This window comes from Dinoponera quadriceps, unplaced genomic scaffold (genome assembly GCF_001313825.1).
Source record: "Dinoponera quadriceps isolate SergipeBrazil2010 unplaced genomic scaffold, ASM131382v1 scaffold458, whole genome shotgun sequence".
In the NCBI taxonomy this organism is placed as follows: domain Eukaryota; kingdom Metazoa; phylum Arthropoda; class Insecta; order Hymenoptera; family Formicidae; genus Dinoponera; species Dinoponera quadriceps.
In genome coordinates, this window is record NW_014554796.1 from 509,381 (window position 1) to 520,557 (window position 11,177).

The following is an 11,177-nucleotide window of genomic DNA, read 5'->3' on the forward strand; positions in this document are numbered from 1 at the left end:
AATTTCTGCTTAGTTTTCAACTAGATTCTTGACCAGTCACTAACCAGCTTCTAAGCAGTACTTGACTAGTTTCTAAGCAGTTTTTGCTTAGTTTCTAAGCAATTTTATATCAATTTCTGATCAGTACCTAACCGATTTACTCGCCAATGTTTTTTCCTACTTTTTAACCATGACTGGCCAAAAAACACTGTCCAATATTTTGCAAGTTTTTCCTGTGTAGGAACTACGCATTTACTTATCACTTTTACTAATTAATTTTTGGCCAGAAATTGTCTCAGAAATATTCGCCAGTAATTTTCGAATTTTTCTTCCTTGCCTAGTTATAACCGGTAATTGGCCGTGAAAAAATAGCCAGTATTTTCCGTTAAGTTCCCAGTTACTGTCTCATTAATCTTAGCCAGTAAAAACTATCCAGTTACTGGTTAGCGATCAAGCTTTTCCAAAAATGTTTCTACTTAGGATAGAACACTGTATCACACGGACGACGTAGGTTCATGTCGTATGAAAAGAAAAAATTAGCTAGGCACACGGGGAATGGGAGAGTTTTAGTGATTTTAACGATGGAAACGCACGCTCCTGCGAAAGAAACTCTGGGAAACTCCTTACGCGAATTTATCGTTATCGCGCACTTCAGCGAGGAAACAAACGCGCTGTCGCCGAGAACGGGAGACGCGAAATTACGCCTTTGAAACAGGATACAACAGTACACGTTGGAAACAGTCTCCGGCGAAGTTGTTTCCAGTGTTGTGTCGAAATACACGCCGCTCACCGTCCACACTCGTGTCTTTTAAGCCACGTCCCGAGCAATCACGCGTGGCTCACCGCCTCTGTCGTTTCGTCCCTCTTGAATTCTCCGTAAATTCTTCCCACATGCACTATGCCCTATAATTTTCCGGCGAGTCGCGAATAGTGATTGCCAGTGTAAGATCTTTATTCACGCGCGCCACGCACACTGAGAGAAAGATTTCTTCAAATTTAACAAATTTTATTCCGAACAAAATTCATCATCAAAGAAACTAGTGTTTCGATTAATAAGTACGATTGTTAGACTTTTCAACGAATATGTATCTTAAATAAAAAATTCGTTTGAAACGAAAGATAATTTTCTTATAAAGAAATTATTTGCTTCATTTTGCATGTTTATTGCAATCAAATAATATTTTATTTGGTCAAAAGATATTATTTCAAATAACAGCATTCTTTCTGTTAAATATAATAGTTTTCTTGAATGAGACAATACAGTATTTACGCAAAAAGGTAATATTTCGTTTAAGTATGTGTTGTTTCTATGAAACAAATTTTAGTCAAATAAAAAGAAATACTAAATCTAAAGAAACCTTTTTCTCTGTGTATGAATTCCATTGCAACTCTCTATTGAATATGCTGGATTTTAAGGTAGTTGGTCCATAATTAATTTTCTTGGGGATCTTTTCAACTTTTAACAGTATATTAACACGTTGACTGCCAACTACGAGATATCTCGTAGGTTGTTTACTTGCTCAGGACGCCAACTACGAGTTATCTCGTCGCTTCATTACTTGATTAAATCAAATTAGCTTTTTAGATCAGAATCGTGAAAAGTTCCGTGGCAGTCAACGTGTTAATCGAAATACGATCTATATGTGTATAAAATTAGAAAAAGATTGATCATACTGAAGCTGAGATAATTGAAATCAAAGTTAGCACTGTTTATAGGCAAGGAAAATAAGTTAATATCAATTTGAAACTTATATTTCCATATATAAGCAAATATATATAATCTTATATGAAGATAAAACTTGTTTACGCACATAAAGAAATTCTATATAGTTCCTAAAATATCAATTCTAAAAATATCATATTCCCGTTATTAAAAAATGAATTGAAAGGGACAAAATATTGGATATAAAAAAACGATATCTTCAAACTGATACAATTCTTAGTTTGAAGATATCGTTCTTTCTAATATTTTTTCCTTTCAATTCGTGAAAATTACTTTTGCGGAACGAAAATATGATATTTTTAATGGAACTATGTAGAATTTCTATTTATAAGCAAGTTTTATCTTCATATAAAATGATTATATATTCTTGTTTATGTACATGAAAAAATTAGCTCTTGCAGCTAAAAACGCAGCTATCCATATAATACAACTGAAATTTAATTTAATTTTAAAACTTAATTTTCATAACTATATTATGAATTTAATTTTTATAACTATAATCATACATATCTATGACTACAGTCGTACATGAAGAAAAAGGAATTAGCTCCCACAGCTAGAAACTAGGCCTGATAAGTAAATTTCAGTTGCATTACAAGGGTAGCTAGTTTTTAGCTGTGGAAGATAATTCTTTTTTTCCTATTTGCATATCACGAATACGAGAATACGGCTTTTACGGCTTTTAATTCTAGCTACCAAGTTAATGCCCGTCACAATTACGCTCCGATGCGGATTCGCGCACCTTTGTCGAGCATACTCGTTGGTGCGCCAGGTCGCAGCCTTGTCGAGTTCGAAGAGTCCTATCGCGACAGCCTGGTAATTCGTTACTTCAGAAGGCCAGCCGGCCGAATTAGCCGCGCAATTGATATCCGTGCGCGGAATAATTCACTCGTTCAGCACCAGAAAACCGCACGGAGGAAACAAATTCTGCTAGAACAGCAAATATTTGTCAATATAGTGACAGCAAAAGAAATTTGTTTGAACAGCAGAAATTAGTTCGGACAGCATAAAGATTTGTTAAGAGTATTAATTGCTGTTTGTCGGATACATGGACAAAATTCTTAACAAATATTCCTGCCGTTCAAATCAATTTTTCGCTGTCTAAACAAATTTTTTCCCGCTGTCACTATATCGATAAATTGACATTTGCTGTTCTAGCAACTTCATTTTCGCGCGCGCGCCGGCAAATCGCGGCTGTGTTAAATGGTCGATCGTCGTTGTTGGGAGGCTTGAACTTCGATCGAAAGCGACGGGATTCCGTCGTCGATTCCGAATTCCGTTCGGGACATCTTCCGCCGTGTGGTATCCGCGTGTACATACGTATGTAAATCGTCGTCGTCGATTGCATCGTCAGGCATACCGTGGGCGAAACTTTGATGGACTTTTGCAAGCTTCAGCGAGCACTCTCGCCATAGTGAGAGAGAGAGAAGTTGGGTCGTGGATAAACTTCTATTTTGGAGGTAGCGGAGATCGATGTTCTCCCGACGTGACGAGCAACGTTCAAATAAGTCATTAATCCAAGAGAGACGCCCTTCTGTCGTCGCTTTCGCCGTCGGGGGCTTCGCGTCGATCAGCTGTCGGTGTCAATCGAAACAACAATTTCTATAACTCGTAAGAGGGAGGGAGAGAGAGAGAGAGAAGGAAGGATCGCTCACGGAGATACTTCTTATCCGCCTATTAATATCTCGAAAGTCTTCTCGAAAGCGACGCGCTGGAAATTCAGCGCTCGTTTCCAGTTCCATCGATCGACACTCTCTCGCTTCACTGCACGAATCGTATACAACCAAATAAGGCAGCGCGGAGTCAATTGTAACAAAGGACGATTGTAGCTCGCGAGCCGAACAATTCGAGGCTTTGGTTGTCGCGCACCGAGAGCGAGCGAGGTAGGCGGAATTACAGCGGCGTCCTCGCAACGACGGGCAACGCGAGCGGGAAATTTTACCCGCGAAATAACGAAATATCGAATACACGCGCGGGGGAATTCGAGCTGTTGAATCCCGAGTCGATTGCGATTGATCCTCCGTTCGGTATTTAAAATGCACGATCTCCAATGTAGACGGAGGGTAATCAGTCGCCAATCGGCGGGGCGAGCCGGTTCCGTCGCTGTATTGTTTGATTAATTGAAAGGGCACGTCCCCGGGATTTTCCTCCTCCTCATCGGCCACTTCGATCTCTTTGATACCGGGACAAGTGTTTCGCGTTCTACGACTTCGCCTCTCATTATCATTCGTTACGGCGGCCTCCAGTTAGCCCCCGTCGACGGGGGCTGTGCCTTTTTTTTCTCAAAGGGCCGGTAATTCCGAGCGACACGCCATCTCGTCGTCGTCCTGATTTTTCACCGTCCGCAGGATATCCGTTATCCTGGGCCCGTGATCTATCGCCAGCTCTGAAACGAGCCGTCGGCCGATTAGACGATGATTGGGCTCAGCTCGTTGCATCGGGCGAACCGCTCGCGAATTATATTGGATCTGATCGAGGAAAATTGGCTCGAAGATTGACTGACGTGGAAGATCGCGTAACGACGTCTGGCCCGTTCTGACCGTGAACGTCTAAGAATCGATACACGAGAGACCGCGTTCTCGTGTTTCCTCTCGGCTAACAGATCGACGAAATTCGATCGCTCCCAATCTCGCACCCTCGTCCATTTTGTCTTCGGGGACGTGCACGAAGAAGGGGAGGACGGACTATTATTCCCTCGTCGAGCTTCTCCTTCGGGCGGAACTATTCATCTTGTGTTGTGCCGTTATTAAATCGCTGGTTAATCGCGAATCATTATCGACGAGCCGCCAGTTCGTTATGAAAGTCCGCTTGATCCTCCGTGTAAAAATTACACAGCTTCGCGTAAAACACAAGTTCACCTTTAAATGTGTGACTTAACACATTACGGTGTGTTTAATACGATGTATAGTGCAACGTGGATGGAAATGAAGGAATGTGTACTTTCAATTAATATCAATGTATCCAATGTATTCCCATAAAATAACTTTGTACCGGGCAGGGACGAAAATTCTTAGCGCTCTTCGATAGAGCACAGGAAAATCATTAAGGATTCCCTCTCTAATCAATAATATTTAATTTTTAATGTTCGCTGTAATTAAAAAAAAAAAGAAACATTGAATCTTCGAAATGTGCATTTAAGATACGATAAATGTGCATTATATAAATATATATTTCAATAGAGAGATATGTTTTATCCTTATAATTCGATACGTTCATGGTTAATTAATGGTAAATGAATGGTGCGTACTTTTTGTAGGAAAAAAAGTGGGAAAGGATAATGAAATGTGAAGTTCTTCTATGTAAATTATACGTTTTAAATGTAACGTAACGTACTATGTAAGCGTGTGGAATATACGCGCGAATTTAATTGGATAAAATAATATAGACGAAACGTTGTAGCAGAATAATACGCGTAAAAATGCGTGAAAAGTGAGTGCATGATTTTACGCATTTTTGCGCGCGTGTTATTTTGCACAAAAGTGTGGAAAAATTGCGCACTTGAGTTCACAGTGTTGTGATTATCTTTGCATTTCTTTCAACCCCTGAATCTTTCGCGAGGGTCTCACGGGATGGTACGAATTTTTCTTCTCTTATAACATCTGAGTGTCCCTTATTCCTCCGGTAACGTTTGAAGACGTTATTACGGATGCGAGAGAAATCTCAATAGAGTTCGCGATAAGATTTCTAATATCGTTATGCAAGGGAAATAATTATATGACGCGAAAGCATGTCCCTTTCAAGAAATTTCTCGCGCCGCGGCCCGTTTCTTTCAGACGCGATATTGAAGATCGCGTCTCCCGACAATTACAGAGAGCTGCTTCAATCGAACCTACAATACGTCGAATGACGCTTGCATGTGTACACCGGTATTGATTCGAGTCGGTCTCCGCCATGGCACGAATCCTGTGAGATAACATAGGGACAAAGCGATTGTTGTCGCTCGAAGTGTTAGGTCGCAACTGTATTAATCTCTATTCTCTCGTCGCGTCTTCTATATAATCAACAAGATTTCGAACGAGATACTTAAATCTGACACACGCACGTACATAGTTGCATCTCTCGCGTTTCCTTCCGAGAGAAGCATGTGTTTCCTCTCGGTTAGAACGTATCGCGTTAAACGTAATCCGCGTTTCCATCTTGAGCTTCAATACCGCTTCAATGCGCGCGGTTTTGTTCGTACTTCGTCGTCCCATTGGGAAAGTAATTTTGCGTCTTAATACGTCGGTGATGAGATGTCATAGACGATCGTAGGAGAGCCGAAAGGCCGAACAAAGCTTTCAGAACGATGAGACAAGATATAATACATCGTGAAGATAAATTTATATGTAATCTCCATCATGCGGATTCCCTCGTATTCCCCATTTTCTTCCCCTCGTAGTGCTCATGTATGTCGTATTTCGCGCGGAATAATAAATGTTGGAAGAACAGAGGGGAGAGAGAGAGAGAGATAACGTAAGACTATCCTTGTCTTACACGTCACTCTTTCCGATAAGCTCGATAGGGTCGTTGCCATGATATTGACGATAGCTATTCAGAAATTAAGAACGACAGGGGGAACAGCAGCAGGAAGGAAGGAAGGAAAGAAGGGAGGAAATCGATGCAGGAAAAAGTTGGGGTGGAACAGTCTTTCGAGACGCGGCTTGATCGCGATATAATGATTACTCGTAGCACACGACTTAATTTCCACGGGCGAAGGTACGTTAAGTTTGCGATTAATTCTCGCGTCTCGAGACTTGCACTTTCACACGAGAAGAAAAAAAATGTCGGTTGTATCAGCCAGAAAGGGAATAGCCAGATATATTTTGGTTAAAGGAAACAGAATTTCTGGTTGTAAGAACCACACATGGGTCGTAAGAGCCAGAAATTCTGTCTCGTTCGAACGCATCTGGCTGTTCCCTTTCTGTTTAATGCAATTAGAATTTTTTTTTTTTTCATATAACGCGTTGTAGGAGTAACCGTAAAATACACGGAATCGTGGCGTGTACACAGAGGAAAAGGTTTCTTTAGATTTAGTATTTCTATCTATTTGACTAAAATTTGTTGTCATAGAAAAAAACCTATACGAAATATATGATTTGTCTGAGTAAAAATTGTATTGTCTCATTCAGGAAAACTCTATATTTATATTTAACAGAAAGAACGTTGTTATTTGAAATAATATTTTTTGGCCTAAAATATTATTTTTGAAATGAAATATTATTTGGTTACGATATGAATGAAACAAATGATTTTTTTTATAAGAAAATTATCTTTCGTTACGAACAAGTTTTTTTATTTCAGATAAAGTACGTATTCGTTGAAAAGTCTAATCGTACTTATTAATCGAAACATTAGTTTCTTCGGAGCACGTCAATAACGACATTAGTTCGGATGCGATGAAATTGATCAGATTTGAAGAAATCTTGTTCTCGGAGAATAATTTTAAGATATCCAATTATCAATGCGTACCTTTGTTACATACATTCGCTTGAAATTGAATTAATTTAGCCGGCGCGAGAGGAAAGACAATTTAGCGATTTCACACGAACGAGCGTTTCTATTAATTTGTACTTCACTCTGAAACGATAGAAACACGATGCCGACTGAAGACCGACTCTGTCCGATCGTATATTTTATTTCTGTACGATAAGTCGCCATTACGCGTCGGAGGGGACTTTAACGAGGTCGCGAAACCTCTATCACCTCGTCCCTCGTCTTTCTCTTCTCGATTTATTTTTTCTTCTCGAAACTGTCATCTCCGTTCCGTCGCACAATGAAAAGCATTTTTCTTCAAAACAATGCAGATACTCTCGCTTCGTCGGTTGTCGAATCGAAGCACGTCGTATCCGTGTTTTTCCTCGCCGTCGCTACTTGTTGCTGTCGAACTGTATGAATCACCGTGACGGTTATCTCTCGCAAGTATCATCGTGAAGTAATTAACGATCTTCTGAAACTATCACGTCTGACAAGTCCATATCTCTCTCTCTCTCTTTCTCTCGGATGTCACGGGTTACACTTCGCTCAACTTAAAATGCCGTGGTCCGAGTGAAGCGTGCTCGCTGAAACATCGCACCAGCTGATGTTCACTGTCGTTTCGCCATCAACTTCATTTCCCTCGCTAAGATAAATTATTATCTTAATTAAAGTCCGGAGAGAGAGTGAGAAAGGAGGGGGGAGGGGGGTGTTCCCGTATGTGTGTTCGAGTGAATCTCGTTGGCCGAGCTGGAGCCTCAAGCCGGAGACGAGTACTAATGACCTCCACTTCTCTACGTGTATAATATCGCGCCAACAAGATTGCTAACGAGAATTTCGAAGAATTTCTCCAATTATTTCAGGCGGAAAAGAGGAAAACGGTCGCCGGGAAAGACCATTCCGATCGATCGTGCGTCTTACGGTGCTTTTATTATCTTCCCGGCTCTGTTGACGTTAATTTCCACGCGGGATATTTCCGTTTTTCCAAGTCGGTGTTCGTATTAGCTAAAATTCGCCCCGGCGCTTGGAGAAGTTTGTGAAGTATCTCTTTCTCTCTCTTTCTCTCAAAGTGATGGATTTTGTATTTACGCTGGCACGTCTAACATGACACTTGTCTGTACTGATTAAAAATACGTCTCTTGTATCTTAATTCCACGACGCGCGATGTTTCCGAAGAAATAAGAGTCGGAAACCTTCTGCGAGAGAAATTGTGAGGTATCAAAAGGGAAACAGAAAAAACGAGAGAGAAAGAGAGAGAGAGAGAGAGAGAGAGAGATGAGAAAATATCTGATGTAACTCATTTTTACTTAAATAAGAATCTGTCCATTAGAACTGATTATACATTGAATATATAAATTGAATCGTAATATAATGAAATTAATTGGAGATCTTGTAGAAAAATAATATCTTTTTTCTATAATACGCGTCATATATTTGCCGAAGTTAAATGACTGCATTTGTTGGTCGTACCGTCCTTCCGCGAGCGAAATTTTCATAATTAAATTAAATACATTGAAAATGTAGGATTTTACGGAGAAGAATATCGATATTAAATGTCATTATATTGTAATATTTTACAGTGTTATCGAATATCGCTGAATTGCGATTTAAAACCATACAGACTGCTCGCTATATGATGCAAGTGAATGTGGAGCGATGTTTTTTGTTGGCGATGTGATCGGGATATTTTCAAGAAACACAGCTCTCTCTCTTCCTCTCTCTCTCTCTCTCTCTTTCGATGTTCTACAATTATATTTGGCGTACTCACTGCTTTACCTGGTTTGATCTCACCTGCTTGCCATCATCAAGCAGAAGCCGTATTACGATAATCCTGCCGTGGCGCGAGCTTCGTTTACCAACCTAGTTAGCGGTGTCATGGCTTGTCCTAAATTGGAATTGCGGGTTCCGTTAATGTATAACGAGGCGCGAACTGTTCACAATGAAAGCTGGCCGCGATATAACCTCCCATCTAGTGGCAGTCTTCTCATAAAACCGAACGAGTTTATGAGCTGGAAGATATTTTCTCCCCGCCTTTTACGGTCGTCCCGAGATCTTTTTTGCACCGTCCGCGCGGTACAGTTTGCAAGAAGATCGCACGATCTTGAAAACTCTCTCGTCGCCAAAATGTCCCACGAAGGGAAAAAAATTATTCCCCGGATCATCTTTACCTCTCGTCTTTATCTCTCAGTTTCAGCGCGTGCCCGAACGTAGAAATCGCTGAAGAGATCGAGTCGCCCGTGGCTCCCGGCGGACATTAATTAAGCGAAATAATCGTTTTCACAATTACGACCGCTTTAAACTGGAACTATCGTATATCCCGTTTGATGCTCCGCACGTGAGCTTCTGTCGCGAATATTTTTCCCACTGGTTCAATCGAGCGTAAAATAATATCTCGACGTGGTATCTGATTAAAACTGATGATTTCTTCATCTTCCCTCTTGTCTCGGGACCTTCTTACTTCGCGGGATTTCGCGCTAAATGCGATGAAATTATGAATTCCATATGAGAAACACGATTTTCTCACTGAGATCGAGAGTTTGACCCTGAAGTTTCTAACTTGTTCGGCGCGAATTACGTGATTTTCATATTCCGCGCTTCTTCGGCATCGAATATGAATACTCGAAATAAATTCATTACAGAGGAAAAGTATTAAAATGTACTGTACCATTAATTCGTTACGTCTTTAAGTTCTAAAGCCTTGTCGAAGATGTAAAATTGAAATTTATGCGCCTGAATGTAAACTGGCAACACTTCTTTACCAAAATATGATACTTTTATGAAAATTATTATATATATTATATATTTTTCTGCAAATTACTCATTTTTTAGATGTTTAAGGCTGATGCTTCTAGTAACTAAATTCCACAATCGACACACTCATTATATCTATAGAAAATTATCAACAAACATAAAAGTACTGAAATTATATTATTTCGTACATTTATTACATATCCTTATATGTTATTTTGAATTTTACGTATTAAAGAGAAATTTTTTAAACTTTGCAATATTTATTTTGCCCCTTTATTATGTAGGAAGGAACCTTCCGACTTCTTTCCCATTATCTTAAACAAGAAACCGGGGAAAATCAGTCACCGGTAGCTTCGACTTTATTTTGTGAGGTGATATTTCACAGTAGAGCTCAGGTGTGTCGATTGAGAGACCTGTAAACTTAGATATTCCGTTTTACAGAAAAACCTAATCTCACTTTCTCGCGCGATTCAGTGACAGAGAATGGAGATCGGCGTAAAATCCAAAGTGATTTAGAAAGTTCGAAACTCACACTACAAAATCACATTGCCGAATAAATTGCTCACCGCTTTCGTTACCTTAATTTTCACGAGAAGATAGCTCGATGAAACTTCAGTACAACAACGGTAACGTGAACGACGCGAATGATACAATCGAGCGCGCCGGCAAATAGAAACTGCCACTTCAGCTTCTTCGAGTACCACGCACAGCGGACGAGGTTCGTGTGTTATCCGACCGGGGTTTGATGCTTCACAGCCGAGAAACAGGGCTGTGTTAGTTACCACGCTTTTTTCTCCCCACGCTTCCGTTTGTACATCCGTTTGTGCGAGACCGGCTGCCGGGAGACGCGCTCCAGACGCGAGTGGCCTCGCCGAGAGAATTTATTTGCGAATCTCGTACAGAAATTTCCCCATAGGAACGTTGAAGGTACGCTCGTGGGATCGAACCGCCTCTACATCGACAGCTCTTACAGCCTTACAACGTGGTGAAACGTGGCTAAAACGAGGAGAGAGCCTTGCGTCCTCATCGAGCCCTACGCGGGGCGACGTCGCCATTACCGCGCCAGACAAATGTGTACCGAGCTTTTTCAGTCTCCGACGTTGCCTACGTACATAAAACGGAGAATGCTCTTACAAAAAGCTCCGCAACGTTAGGTAGAAGCTGTATCAGAATACGTGTGCACCCTGCGTTCTCGTTCCTTCTCGCGATAGCTCGCTGCAAAATGTCACTTTATCACCACGTTAAGCCCCCTCCCCCTCCTTCCCCCCCCCCC